This window comes from Ambystoma mexicanum, chromosome 12, assembly GCF_040938575.1.
Source record: "Ambystoma mexicanum isolate Mex_15411 chromosome 12, UKY_AmexF1_1, whole genome shotgun sequence".
Taxonomy (NCBI): Eukaryota; Metazoa; Chordata; class Amphibia; order Caudata; family Ambystomatidae; genus Ambystoma; species Ambystoma mexicanum.
The window spans coordinates 51,493,480-51,508,834 of record NC_090936.1 but is presented as its reverse complement, the minus strand read 5'-3'; positions in this window follow the sequence as shown (position 1 = coordinate 51,508,834).

Genomic DNA, 15,355 nt, shown 5'->3' with positions numbered 1-15,355 from the left:
TTATTTGGTTGATGTTTCGGAGATTTGGAAGACAGTGTTATGCTATCCAGTGAAACTTGGGCATCTCAGGATCCACTGGCTAGCATACGCTGATGACATCATAATTTTCGATAGGACACCGTATGGACTCCAAAACAAACTTGAAGCCTTTTCTGTTTTTGCTCGTGAATATAATCTATGCGCAAATGTAGATACATCTAAGATACTTTTTCTGTCAGGTTCAAATAAGACTCAGCGATATTCCTGGACATTTAATAGTCTTAAATTGGAGAGAGTTTCCACACGATTAAATACCTAGGTTTTGACATCTCTAATGATTTTTCCAAAAAAAACTGGATTCAAATCATAACAAAGAAAGTCAGGCCCTTGGTTTCTCTTCTAAAAATAATACACAGGAAATATTGTACATTTTCCTTAAGCCCCGCTCTTCAGTTTAGCAGCTGAAGATCGAACCCATAATCCTGTACAATCTGGATTTATGTTTGCACGATATTGATGATTTTCTGAACTCTATCCAGGGCTGTAGTGGAAGCAGGTACTGGGTTTGGCTGGTTCAATACCAAATGCATGTATCCGTGTTGAATTGGGTTTATCAAGCTTATCTTCTTGATATTTGTGGCGTCAAATAACTTCTTACGCTAAGATTCAAAATCCCCCTAGAAATTCAATGTATGTTGAGTTTGCGAAAATGTTTTTGTTAGAGAATCCAGTTTCTATTGTAATGTTTAAACAAAAAATGGAACTAGCCCTCCAGCGGATTAACATCATAAAAGAAGGTCTAGCTGTGAGACCCGGATATTGTAAAAAAATGCTGTACCAAATGGACTGGGTTGAAACTCAGGAGAAAGTTGGCACATATCGATTGTATAAAGAATTAGCGCTTTATTCACATAAAAAATTTCCTAGGTTAATGTATATAGAGTGTTTTCCAGACCTTAAAGCATGGGAAATGTACATGCGTTTTCGTTTAAACCAATTACATTCTAAAGGACGCATAGGTCAATGGTTGCGTTTTGAAACAGATATTTGTCGTTTTTGTGAGATAGATCCACAAAAGGAAACCTTAAAACATTTGGTTATCTATTGTAGTTATTTTGAAGCTGACAGAATCCTGTATTTGGGTGATATAAATGTTGGGAATTCTGTTTCCTACCGTGAAATGCTATGGCAAAAATGTATGAGTAACCCTCACATTGCTTTTATGTGTGCATTGGTTAGCTTACTAGTTAAAATCGAAGATGAACTTCTTCGAAAAATGAAGGACTATGTTAATGATAGAAATTGAAGATCTAGAATCAGCACAAGTCAAGTATGATATTATAATATATGAAGTAGATCATTGTGAATGTACGTATCAATGTGCTTATGCAATATGGTATTGTGATATTTGTTTTAGTTGTTCTTATAAATATGTATTACAGGAAGTACAGATTTATTTTGTAAATGTTTTAACTGAAATTGAATTTTATTTCGAAAGTGTGAAAAGTTGCTTTTTTTTGTAACTGTAACATACTATTTTAATTAAAAAAACAACAAAAAAAAACGTCCAAATGGAAAAGGTCTATAGCTCCAGGGAATGGCTCCCTTCCCCAGCTTCCTTTTCACCAATATGCAAAAGTCGAAACAATGAATAAGCAAGTTGTTTGCAATTTGACAGGGCAACTCCCTCTTTTTGGTATGTCCGCAATTCCAGGGAATGCCCCCCGCCCTCCTCCCAGATTTCCTTCTTCCTCCAAACTGAAGAGTTCCAAAATAAAAATGAACCAAGTTCCTTGTAACGCCAAAAGGGTAACTCCCTCCTCTTGGTGTGCTCACAGATCAAGGGAATGGCGCTCTTCCCCATATTCCTCTTTATATTCGAGACAACTCAAAATCCCAAAGGCATGAATCCTCCTTGAGGTTCTCTTTCCAATATTTGCAATTTGGGTGTGGGTCCCAGACTTGCAAGTCACCTGGTATACTCCCCTGCCAGGTTTTCTCTCCACCTTGAAAACAACTCATAATCTCAAGGGCATGGGTGTCATGCCTGCGCCATGGGCGCATCCATTTACGCTCAATTTGGACTATATGTTTATCATTTATTTACAACAGACTCTTGGATCTATCTATATTTACTTTGGAAACTTTATTTCCCATTTGCGAGACTTTGCTGCTTAATTATTATTTCCAACAAACTACGCATACCATAATGCACCTGGCTACAAGCATTGATTCCTGGCTGTTCCTATTGGTTATCAATGGAACTACACCCCCCAGAAGCCCTAGAGACTTGCCCTGCTTCCACCAGCCCAGGAACAGAAAGGGAGGTGGCCGATTGCCTGCAGGTGTGCTTAGCCAGGTGCAACCAATTAGCCTGCCTCTGTGCTGGGCTAGGCAGTATAAAGGCTGCTGCCTGCAGTGGCTCAGCCTCTTGCATCTGAGAGTCCTTCCTCCACCTTTTGCATCTTCCTACGGATCTTGTATGCTGCTTACCTTCACTCCTGCTTGGACCCTGCCTTGTTGCTTGCTCCACCCTGCTGCCTCCAGCCATAGCCTTCCAGGCTCCCTGCCTCACAGCCCTCCTCCTCTGGGCTCTCCACACTGCAGCTGATAACGCTCTGCTGCCTTCCAGTCTCCGCCCTTGCCCTGCCTCTGGGCTCTCCACACTGCAGCTGATCACGCTCTGCTGCCTTCCAGTCTCCGCCCTTGCCCTGCCGGGCTCTCCACATTGCAGCGGATCACGCTCTGCTGCTTTCCAGCCTTCGCCCTAGCCCTGCCGGGCTCTCCACACTGCAGCGGATCATACTCTGCTGCCTTCCAGCCTTCGCCCTTGCCCTGCCGGGCTCTCCACATTACAGCAGATCACGCTCTGCTGCCTTCCAGCCTTCACCCTTGCCCTGCCGGGCTCTCCACATTGAAGCCGATCACGCTCCGCTGCCTTCCAGCCTCCGCCCTTGCCCTGCGTACCCTCTACATTGCAGCTGATCACGCTCTGCTGCTTTCCTGCCTCAGCCCTTGTCCTCTGGGCTCCCGGCCCTGCAGCCTGCCTCACTCCGGCTGCCTTCAGCCCTTGTCCTCTGGGGCTCCCTGCTCTGCAGCCTACCTCTCTCTGGCTACCTACAGCCCTTGTCCTCTGGGCCTTCCTACTTTGCAGCTTATCCCGCTTCGCTGCCTACTACCTACCTTTTCCGCTGGGTTCTCGGCCTAGCAGCTCTCTACAGTCCTCTGCTACCTTCTATGTTCATCGGCCCTGTCCCTCAGGGTTCACTCCTTACTGCCCGGCCCTTACGGGATCCTTGCTGTGCAGTCTGCTTTACTCTGCTGCCCTAAGCCCTTTTCCTCTGGGCGTTCTACCTTACAGTCCTACCCCTGTGGGCTTACTCATTGCTTTCCTGCTCCTCTGAGCTCTCAACCTTGTTCCTTACTGTCCTCTGCTATCCTATCCTGTTACACGACTTTCCTTTCATTTCCTTCTGCTAGTTTGCTATCACCTCATTTACTGGATTTGTCTGTAGTATCTTCTCTTGTACTGTTTGTAGACCCTTTTGTACAGAGCTTGTCTGTTGGTTCCCATCAGTCAACCTCTGCCCCTTCCCTTGTCCTGTTTCTACATTACAGACACCCAGAGCTGCTGTTCCAAGTCATGAGCAATCAGCGTGGGCCTCTGTTATAGCAAACTGTGCAGAAGGCTAGAGTATTTCCAAGGTTTGTGGAATACTCTTTTCCTATATCTGCATACACCCCAAGAGGGTATTCATTCTGTATCTTTTCCCTTGCTACTCTTGCTTACTCTTCGTTCTCTTTCCTTTCCGCTGTGTGTGTTCTTATCTGTCCACTTTATTTGGCACAACCACCCAAACCCTTTCTGGGTGTCCTGTGCCACTCTTAATAGAGTGCCACTCCTGACAGAATGCAAGAGCCAAACATTTCTTTTTCCATAGACCGGAAAGGCACACACAGAACAAAGATGCTTTCCTTTCGGGTTAAGAAACCTTTGCATAAACCTATGGTTTCCCTAAAGACAGCAAACAAGAACCTTAGTCTAAAGGACAGTCTCGCCTCAGTAATCAAAGATTTACAAACACGGTACTATACTCACTGGCTAGCTGACCCTTCTTCCATGTACAATTATTATGACATTTGCGACCCGCAGTCCTTATCTGTTGCAGAGCTACAGCAAGATAATGAATTCTTACAGATCTTGTTAAACCAAACAGTGAAAAACACTCCTGCGTCATCTGACAAGCCTTCTAACACCGCAACAGCCAAGGATATAGCACTCATTGGGGGAGACTCTAAACCAGAATACGCTGTTGCCAGAGTGATATGCGCAAGATCAGCTTGGCAAGCTCCCCAGAATGCTGGAAACCCTTATTTGACAGGACAAGGCAGTCATTATCCTGAGGTTTGTGCATCTGGTCCTGGGTACAAAAGACCTATACTAACCATCGGTTGTCTTAATGCTTCCACAGTATCTACTAACCACAATAACCCTAAGGTCAGTCTTCCCATTGCTACAACCGAATTTTCTGCCACACCAGCTTCTGAAGCTTTAGATCAAACTAATGATACTTACCTGCTACACAAACAACTCCTACGCCTTAAAAGAAAGACCGAAGACCTCTATGATGACTTTGTTTATTTGCATTATAAGAATCTTATGAAGGGACACAAGTCACCAGACCATCTGACACTATGTCCAACACCTGACATCTTATCTTTAGAGATCGACATGATAAGGCCTGGAATTGCCATACAGAAAAGTATACAGACTTATACCAAGCAGATGGAAGACCTAAATATAGCATATGTATCCCTTCTAAAGACTGACACAGCTCTTTCACCTTCCAGCCACAGAAACTCAGGTTGTTGTACTGACAGAAAAGAATTAACTCCTCCGGTGGGTCAAATCACGCACATAGCCATTACACCACAAAACAAGGGTGGTCTTCTGAATGGAAATCCCTCTGAGTCAAAGGATGGTTCCGCCCTCACCCTTGCCTATTGTCCAGTACTCACACTTACAACCTCTTCTGAAATGACAATGGCAGCTGAAGAGACTGGCGCAGTTCACACCGAGCATGCTGAGTTGGCAAGCGGGGCTTGCCAAAGTGTGGCTGTGCTATCAGAAAACACTCTTGAGCAATCAACATCTTCAGTTTCTTCGATGCCCCCTGAATCGCCAGTGGTTGTGGTACACGATCTACCAGTAGTTGCAACACCTGAACTATCTGTAGCTGCTACGGCACCCGAACTTCCAACTGCAATCCATGATCTTCCTGCTGCGGTGGTTCCTAAACTCCCTGCCACATTTGAGACTCCTCAAGTCTCTGCTGCAAATCTTGAGGTTGCTATAGCTACTGTGATTCCTGAAGCTACTGCTAATTCTGATGCTCCCGATGCCCAGATTTCTACTTCCTTCGCAGCTGTGCTCGCTGCAGCAGAATCCTCTGCTACACAACCTGATCCCTCAACACCTTCTCTTCCTGATCCTACATCCGCCATGCTAACTGTTGCAGGGTCAGCGAAGGGTTTTCCTGTTAAGACTACTGCTCCAGTTGTTTCTGCTGGTGTATCTATAGCACTAAGACTGCCAGACTCTACTCTACCAGTCTCAGGTGCGTTCCAGCCCGCTGGCTCTCTCATGACACCCACACACCCAGTTGCTACCGCCTTGATACTCTCTACAGCCATTCAAGACTCTCACCTTGCAACCCGTTTCTGGTGCTTCATGATTTGCCTTTTTGGAGTAAGACTCTTGTACGGTGTGACAGACATTCTTCCTATAGGTCGGTCTTCAGGGAACCTGGAGAGGGGCCTGGAGAGGGGCATACTGTCATGCCTGCGCCATGGGCGCATCCATTTACGCTCAATTTGAACTATATGTTTATCATTTATTTACAACAGACTCTTGGATCTTTCTATATTTACTTTGGAAACTTTATTTCCCATTTGCGAGACTTTGCTGCTTAATTATTATTTCCAACAAACTACGCATACCATAATGCACCTGGCTACAAGCATTGATTCCTGGCTGTTCCTATTGGTTATCAATGGAACTACACCCCCCAGAAGCCCTAGAGACTTGCCCTGCTTCCACCAGCCCAGGAACAGAAAGGGAGGTGGCCGATTGCCTGCAGGTGTGCTTAGCCAGGTGCAACCAATTAGCCTGCCTCTGTGCTGGGCTAGGCAGTATAAAGGCTGCTGCCTGCAGTGGCTCAGCCTCTTGCATCTGAGAGTCCTTCCTCCACCTTTTGCATCTTCCTACGGATCTTGTATGCTGCTTACCTTCACTCCTGCTTGGACCCTGCCTTGTTGCTTGCTCCACCCTGCTGCCTCCAGCCATAGCCTTCCAGGCTCCCTGCCTCACAGCCCTGCTCCTCTGGGCTCTCCACACTGCAGCTGATCACGCTCTGCTGCCTTCCAGTCTCCGCCCTTGCCCTGCCTCTGGGCTCTCCACACTGCAGCTGATCACGCTCTGCTGCCTTCCAGTCTCCGCCCTTGCCCTGCCGGGCTCTCCACATTGCAGCGGATCACGCTCTGCTGCCTTCCAGTCTCCGCCCTTGCCCTGCCTCTGGGCTCTCCACACTGCAGCTGATCACGCTCTGCTGCCTTCCAGTCTCCGCCCTTGCCCTGCCGGGCTCTCCACATTGCAGCGGATCACGCTCTGCTGCCTTCCAGCCTTCGCCCTTGCCCTGCCGGGCTCTCCACACTGCAGCGGATCATACTCTGCTGCCTTCCAGCCTTCGCCCTTGCCCTGCCGGGCTCTCCACATTACAGCAGATCACGCTCTGCTGCCTTCCAGCCTTCACCCTTGCCCTGCCTGGCTCTCCACATTGCAGCCGATCACGCTCTGCTGCCTTCCAGCCTCCGCCCTTGCCCTGCGTACCCTCTACATTGCAGCTGATCACGCTCTGCTGCTTTCCTGCCTCAGCCCTTGTCCTCTGGGCTCCCTGCCCTGCAGCCTGCCTCACTCCGGCTGCCTTCAGCCCTTGTCCTCTGGGGCTCCCTGCTCTGCAGCCTACCTCTTTCTGGCTACCTACAGCCCTTGTCCTCTGGGCCTTCCTACTTTGCAGCTTATCCCGCTTCGCTGCCTACTACCTACCTTTTCCGCTGGGTTCTCGGCCTAGCAGCTCTCTACAGTCCTCTGCTACCTTCTATGTTCATCGGCCCTGTCCCTCAGGGTTCACTCCTTACTGCCCGGCCCTTACGGGATCCTTGCCGTGCAGTCTGCTTTACTCTGCTGCCCTAAGCCCTTTTCCTCTGGGCGTTCTACCTTACAGTCCTACCCCTGTGGGCTTACTCATTGCTTTCCTGCTCCCCTGAGCTCTCAACCTTGTTCCTTACTGTCCTCTGCTATCCTATCCTGTTACACGACTTTCCTTTCATTTCCTTCTGCTAGTTTGCTATCACCTCATTTACTGTATTTGTCTGTAGTATCTTCTCTTGTACTGTTTGTAGACCCTTTTGTACAGAGCTTGTCTGTTGGTTCCCATCAGTCAACCTCTGCCCCTTCCCTTGTCCTGTTTCTACATTACAGACACCCAGAGCTGCTGTTCCAAGTCATGAGCAATCAGCGTGGGCCTCTGTTATAGCAAACTGTGCAGAAGGCTAGAGTATTTCAAAGGTTTGTGGAATACTCTTTTCCTATATCTGCATACACCCCAAGAGGGTATTCATTCTGTATCTTTTCCCTTGCTACTCTTGCTTACTCTTCGTTCTCTTTCCTTTCCGCTGTGTGTGTTCTTATCTGTCCACTTTATTTGGCACAACCACCCAAACCCTTTCTGGGTGTCCTGTGCCACTCTTAAGAGAGTGCCACTCCTGACAATGGATTTCCTTGAGATTCATTTCCACTGTAGATTATTGCATACATTTTGCCTTTGCCTAGTGTACATGCTCCTGCCAGGTCTTGGACGCAGTCTTTCAAACATTTAACTTTCTGTGGGATACTTCCTTCCAGGGTTTCAACAATTGACCTCGTCTGCTATACTCTCCTGCCAGGACTTCTATGCAATCTTTCAAAAACATTACCTGCAGTCTCTCCCAAATGCTTTACTCTGCCTGGTATACTCTCCTGCCAGGATTTATATGCTGTTATCTTTCCTTTTGCCCACAAAGAGATATTTGCCCACTGTTGGCTTATCACCACCGGTATCACAAAGTTTGCTTCAACATTCGTACTTGTATTTATCGTATTTTCTCTTTTCAGGTATGGGCCTAGCGACCCGTTCGTGGTATGGTTTAAGACTATGTTAAACCCTTCACAGGTTCCATTTAGCGTTTCTCTTGTTACTTTAACCCCTTAAGTGTATCACGTCCTTGGAATTCCCTCCAGGGTGCCACGGACAAGATAGCTTGTCCTTTTTGGAACTCTGTTTTAAGCGATCCCTGCAAAGCAGGGATCGTTCTAAACTGTAATCCAACCCCCGGGCTATGTGAGGGGGAGGTCCCCCCTCACTGCCAGGGGGCTGGATTACCTTCAGTTTCACGTGCGTGAAACTGAAGGTAAATTCACTGCAGCAGCCATTTCGGGCTGCTGTGGTGAAGAGAGAAGGTGAGTACCCTCCTCCCTCTGCCTTGATCTCCGGCTGTATTTCAAGCCGGAGATCGAGCCAGGTGTCATTGGAAATGGAAGATTCTCCCCTTTCCAACGACACCATTTGTGTAAGCGTTGCTGCTCACGGATCGGGCGCAGAGCGCTCGATCCTTGGGCAGCAATGCCACTAGACACCAGGGATGTCTTTTCAGTATGGGGGGAGAGGGGGCTGCTTACTAAGTAAGCAGCCCCCTACCCCCCGAGGCCCCAAAGCATGGGGCAACATATATGGAGACCCCTGGGGGCAGATGGGTGACCACCTGCCCCCAGGGGTGGGGGGCAAAAAAATAAATAATCCATACAAACAAAAGCAATGGGAAGGGCGGAGGGGGTTGGGGACCCCAGGCACCAGGGAATTCTTTTGTGATGGTGTTGTTGGAAAGGGGAGATTCTCCCATCTCCAACAACACCATTTGTGTAAGCATTGCTGCTCCTGGATCGGGTGCAGAGCGCTCGATACGTGGGCAGCAATGCCACTAGATACGAGGGATGTCTTTTGAAAGCGGGGGGGAGGCTACTTACTAGGTAAGCAGCCCTCTCCCCCCCCCGAGGCCCCAAAGCATGGGGCCACATGAATGGAGACCCCTGGGGGCAGATGGGTGACACCAGGGGTGGGGGCATATGAACAAAAAAAAAGTAGACCACAATGGGAAGGGGGGGAGGGGGTTGTGGACCACTAGCCAGCACAGATATTTTTAAGGACATGAAAGGGTGGTGGCCCTCTCCCTCCCACCCCAAGTGGAAAGGGCGGGACCCCTTGTCACCCTCCCCAGGGAGCAGATTTCTCACCCCAGGGAGAGTGCCACCAGGAAAGTGTGGGCAGGCCCCTCAAACGATGGGGCCTGCAGGGTAGGGCCCCCCTGGGGCAGATGGGAGCCCATCTGCTCCTAGGGAAGGGGGGCAAAGAAAATAAAAAATAAAAAAAATATCATGGCTGGTGTTGGGGGGAGTGCGCACCCCCCCCCCCACACTGCACCACCAGGGATTTTTTTTTATGGAAAGGTGTAGTTGTCCCCCCCCCACCCAAAATGGACTTGGGGTCATGTCATGCAGCCCTTCCTGGGGGCAGTTATCCGCTCTTAGGAAGGTGCATGTAACCCCAGGGAGGGCTGCATGAGTTCCCCCCCCCTCCTGCATTTGGTGTGGGGGAGAGAGAGTCACCCCCATTACATTAGAAAATTGCCTGGCAGTTTTGGGTGCCCCTCAGCCCCCCTAAAGGGCAGCCTGCCATTTTGAATTTTTTTCTTTGTTTACCAAACTTGCCTTGGCACAGAGGGGCATATTGGTGTGCCAATCTGGCCCCAGTGTGCCCAAACCTTACTGCCCCACCCACTGGGGGGCCTGTCCCACATTGTTTGGTGGCCCTCTCCCCACCCACCCCAAACAGAGGGGTGGTGTACCTCACACAGCTGTTTGTAGCGGTCCCAGGAAGGCCTGCATGAGGTGCCCCTCCACTTATTTGGGGTGAGGGGGGAGAGGGCCACCATAAATTGTGGGACAGGCCCCCCAGTGGGTGGGGCAGTAAGGTTTGGGCACCCTGGGGCCAGATTGGCACACCAATGTGCCCCTCTGCGCCAAGGGGAGTTGGGTTACCAAAGGAAAAAAGTGAAAACGGTTGGCCGCATTTTAGGGGCGGGGGGCTGTGGAGCCACCTGTTACTCACCACACCAAGGATCGGAAGATTGGAACCGGACCTCGAAGACAGAAGTGGTGGAATTCTCTGAGCAACCAGTCTTAACCTCAGCTAGCCTGAGTTCAGTGAATCAGGCTTCCTCAAGAAGAGGGACTCTTTTCGATGATGCATCCATCTGCTGTGTTGATATGACAGAAAGAGGTATCAATCAAATAAAAGAGCGGGGTAAACACACACCGCTAGACCAACAGCTGAAACGAAACTACAGAAAGGGTTATACGCGGTACAGATGAGAATAGCAATTGAAAGGACAATCAACAATTCATGAATACCTGAATAACAAGTTGGTTGGAGTAGCAGAGTATGTACAGAGCCTAGAAGGACAATGCAAAAGACAATAAGGAACTAACAGACTTAAAGGACTCCCCTTAAACCCTAGAGAATGCACGACTAACCTGGAAGGACATGGATAAGGAGCAAAAAGGAAATCCTGCTGGAAAGGACACAACGACAGGAGAAAATAATAAACAGGGATGTTAGTGAGGTGGGATACACCCGAATGGCACGAGGGACTCTCTAGGTATGGGTTGGTGCATGTAACTGGAAAGCGTCCTGAACTGCACTTGTAAGATGAGAGTAAAAATCCAGCACAATGTCCAAGGTAACGTGTAGTTTTCTTCACAGCGAGGGCAGGCAGTGTTTATCCAAGAGCAAACAATCACAAGAAGCAATGAGCACAGTTTGAAATGAAGGAACACTTACTGAAGGAAGTGAACCCTAAATTGCCAGGGTTGACCGCTCCAGTGCAGCCCTTGAGGAAGGAACCAAAAAGGCTACAGAGCGTAGGAAAACGACTTCTGAAAGGAAGCCACCAACAATCCAAGAAACATTCCGAGTCGTAACAGCGTGTAGAACCAAAGAAAGCAGGGCAATCCGTAAGCAGACCGAGTGGAAGGCAATGTCGAAGAACCAGGGAAAACACGTTGGAAGGTAGAAGCAAATTCACAAGGTTGAAGAAGGAAAATAGCACGGGGGCTACACACGTAGGGGTACGTGTAAACTACAATTAGCAGTACCGAGCCCTGAGAGGAACCGAGTTAAGAAGGCAAGGGGCAGAGCATTGGTGTATGCGTTGTGCGTAATGAACGTGTCAGCTGACATGGCTGATGCCGATGCCGGCGTCCATACAGTCTCCATGGAAACCGATAATGCTGCCACACCAATATCTTTCCCCGGGCTGTGTGAGCCAGTGTAAATGCGGAAGGAGATTGGCGAGAGTGGCGCTGCCGAAGCGTAACACCACCCCAAACCGACGGGGAATTTTCTAATGGGAAGTGGTGGTGACGCCCTGCCCCCCACCCACAGTGGAATGGGGGCCATTTCATGCAGCCCTCCCTGGGGGCAGATATCTGCTCCTAGGAAGGGACACCTGAGCCCAGGGAGGAGTGCAGGACAGCACCCCCATATCTGCCCCCAAGGAGGGCTACATGAGATGTGCCGCCCCTCCAATTGGGGTGGGGGTGAAGAGGTGCACCCCCCTTCATATTTCAAAAATCCCCGGCGGTGTAGGATGCCCCTCAGCCCCCCCTAAAGTGCAGCCTGCCATTTTCAATTTTTTTCTTTGTTTACCAAACTTTCCTTGGCGCAGAGGGGCACATTGGTGTGCCAATTTGGCCCTAGGGTGCCCAAACCTTACTGCCCCACCCACTGGGGGGCCTGTCCCACAAATTTTGATGGCCCTCTCCCCCCACCCCAAATGGAGGGGGGTGTACCTCACGCAGCGGTTTGTAAGAGACCCAGGGAGGCCTGCATGAGGTGCCACCACCACCCATTTGGGGTGAGGGGGGAGAGGGCCACCACAAAATGTGGGACAGGCCCCCCAATGGGTGGGGCAGTAGGTTTTGGGCACCCTCGGGGCAGATTGGCACATTATTGGGCTCATCTGCGTCAAGGGGAGTTGGATCACCAAAGGAAAAAAGTGAAAATGGGAGACAGCATTTTAGGGGGGCTGTGGGGCACTCCAAACCGACAGGGAATTTTCTAATGGGAAGGTGTGGTGCCCCTCTGCCCCCCACCCACAATAGAGTGGGGGCTGTGTCATGCAGCCCTCCCTGGGGGCAGATATCTGCTCCTAGGATAGGTCAACTGAGCCAAGGGAGGAATGCAGGACACCCCCCCATGTCTGCCCCCAGAGAGGGCTACATGAGATGCGCTGCCCTTCCAATTGGGGTGGGGGTGGAGAGGTGCACTCCCCTTCACATTTCAAAAATCCCCGGTGGTGTAGGGTGCCCCTCAGCCCCCCCTAAAGTGCAGCCTGCCATTTTCAATTTTTTTCTTTCTTTACCAAACTTTCCTTGGCGCAGAGGGGCACACTGGTGTGCCAATCTGGCCCCAGAAGGCCCAAACCTTACTGCCCCACCCACTGGGGGGCATGTTCCACAATATTTGGTGGCCCTCTCCCCCCCACCCCAAATGGAGGGGGGTGTACCTTGCACAGCCGTTTGTAAGAGGCCCAGGGAGGCCTGTATTTGGTGCCCCCGCCACTCATTTGGGTTGAGGGGGAGAGGGCCAGCAAAAATTGTGGGACAGGCCCCCCAGTGGGTGGGGCAGTAAGGTTTGGGTAAAAACAATGTGCCCCTCTGCGCCAAGGGGAGTTGGGTTACCAGAGGAAAAAATTGAAAATGGTGGATCGCATTTTAGGGGGGCTGTGGGGCACGCCAAAGCGACAGGGAATTTTCTAATGGGAAGGGGTGGTGACCCCTCCCACCCACAATGGAGTGTGGGACATGTCAGGCAGCCCTCCCTAGGATCAGATATCTGCTCCTAATAAGGGACACCTGAGCCCAGGGAGGAGTGTAGGACAGCCCCTCCTTATCTGCCCCCAGGGAGGGCTACATGAGATGCACCGCCCCTCCATTTGGGGTGGGGGTGGAGAGGTGCACCCTCCATTAAATTTCAAAATTTTCCAGTGGTTTAGGGTGCCCCTCAGCCCCCCCAAAGTGCAGCCTGCCATTTTCAATTTGTTTCTTTGTTTACCAAACTTCCCTTGGCGCAGATTGGGACATTGGTGTGCCAATCTGCCCTCAGGGTGCCCAAACCCTACTTCCCCATCCATTGGGGGGCCTGTCAGATGTTTTGGGGTGGGCTTCTCCCCCCGCCCCAAATGGAGTGTGGGGTGGCACCTCATGCAGCCCTCCCTGGGGGCAGATATCTGCCCGTAGGAAGGGGCAAATGGGTTTTCACTGCGGGGGGGGGGGTGAGCTTCAGTAAACTACCAGGGATGGCTTGCAAGTGGGGGCATGCTTGAAAAGTGTTGATTTGTTTTTGCTGGTGTGACCGTAGGTAACACATGTTTTTTGTTTTTTTACAGCTTTTTCTACGCGAGCAGCTGCAACGTTATGTGAGTACTGTTTTTTATTATTTTATGGTAAGGGCCCACTGTCAGTGGGATGGGTGAGACTGGGGCTAGATTGTTGGTGGTGTGGGTGGGAATGGGCATCTGGGCAGATATTTTGGTGGGCTGGGACACAATTGCAGGGGCAGGCAACGAATTGCCCCCCATGCCAGTAGAACATTGGTGTTTCCCTGGGAGCAGATGCCTCCCATGTGGGTTGTCCGTCTGCAAGCCCAGGCTCCACCTCTGGCTGTGCTACGTTACAGATGTCACCTCCAGGGAGGAATTGGGATCCTGCCAGGGCTACCTGGAGCTGCCACTGTGCTTAGGGGATGGTACACCCACATGGTACATGGATGCCCAACGCCAGGGACCTCCCCTCCAACCGTCCTGGAGTTGCGGCTGGGCTGCATTATAGCTTTTCCCTTCGGGGAGGTATTGGCACACTGCCGGGACTCCCTGGTGGGGAGAAGCTGTAACGCACGGCAGCCAGAGCTCCAGCAAAGTCGGCAGTACTATCCCTGGCCTTGGGCACCCTTCTCCCATGTGGGTCTTTGGCGGGGCTTGTGGTTAATACATTCTGGGCCGCTCATGCAAGTCAGACCTGTGTGCATTCCCACGGGTGTCCTCTTTTGGGAAAGGCATGGAGTTCCCTGTTTTCCTTGCTGGCTTCGACACCCTAGGCCCAAATCTGTAGGTTGCCCACACAAACAAAATGTGCTGTGCAGAAAGGCTTGGGGTTACCAGTGGGTTACCTTTCTCCTTTTGCGCCCTGGTAAGTGCACCCACATATGTGAGGTACTGTTTTCGTCGGGACACCTCTGGAAATGCGGGAAGGTATGACCTCTGTTGTTGGCGACGTGTTTCGGTGGACAGAGGGAAATGTCTCTGAAATTGGCTGGAAATAAAAGACAATTCTCAGACATTTCGCTCTTCCACCCACCAAAACACACCGCCGACAACACATGGCCTACCTTCCTGCGTCCCCACACGTGTCCCGATGAAAAAGGTACCGCACATGTGTGGGTGCACCTACCTGGGGCGCAAAAGGAAAAGGGTAATCCACTGGTAAACCCAAGCCTTTTGGCACAGCACATTTTGTTCATGTGGGCAACCTACAGATTTGGGCCTAGGGTGTCGAATCCAGCAAGGAAAACAGGGACCCCCATGCATTTCCCAAAAGAGGACACCCGTGGGAATCCACAGAGGTCTGCCTTGTGCGAATTGCTCCAGTTTTTATTAGCCGCAATCCCCGACAAAGTGGGATATTTGGTGGGGAATATTTTTTTTCACTTTGTCTGGGGTTCTATGTAATACATTCTGGGCTGCTTTGCGCATGTCAGACCTCTGTGCATTCCCACGGGTGTCCTCTTTTGGGAAATGCATGGGGTTCCCTGTTTTCCTTGCTGGCTTCGACACCCTAGGCCCAAATCTGTAGGTTGCCCACACAAACAAAATGTGCTGTGCCGAAAGGCTTGGGGTTACCAGTGGGTTACCCTTTTCCTTTTGCGCCCCGGTAGGTGCACCCACACATGTGAGGTACCGTTTTCGTCGGGAAACCTGTGGGAAAGCGGGAAGGTATGACATCTGTTGTTGGCGACATGTTTCGGTGAGTGGATTGAGGGAAATGTCTCTGAAATTGGCTGGAAATAAAAGACATTTCGCTTTGGCCACCCACCGAAACACACCGCCAACAACAGATGGCCTACCTTCCCGCGTCCCCACACGTGTCCCGATGAAAACGGTACCG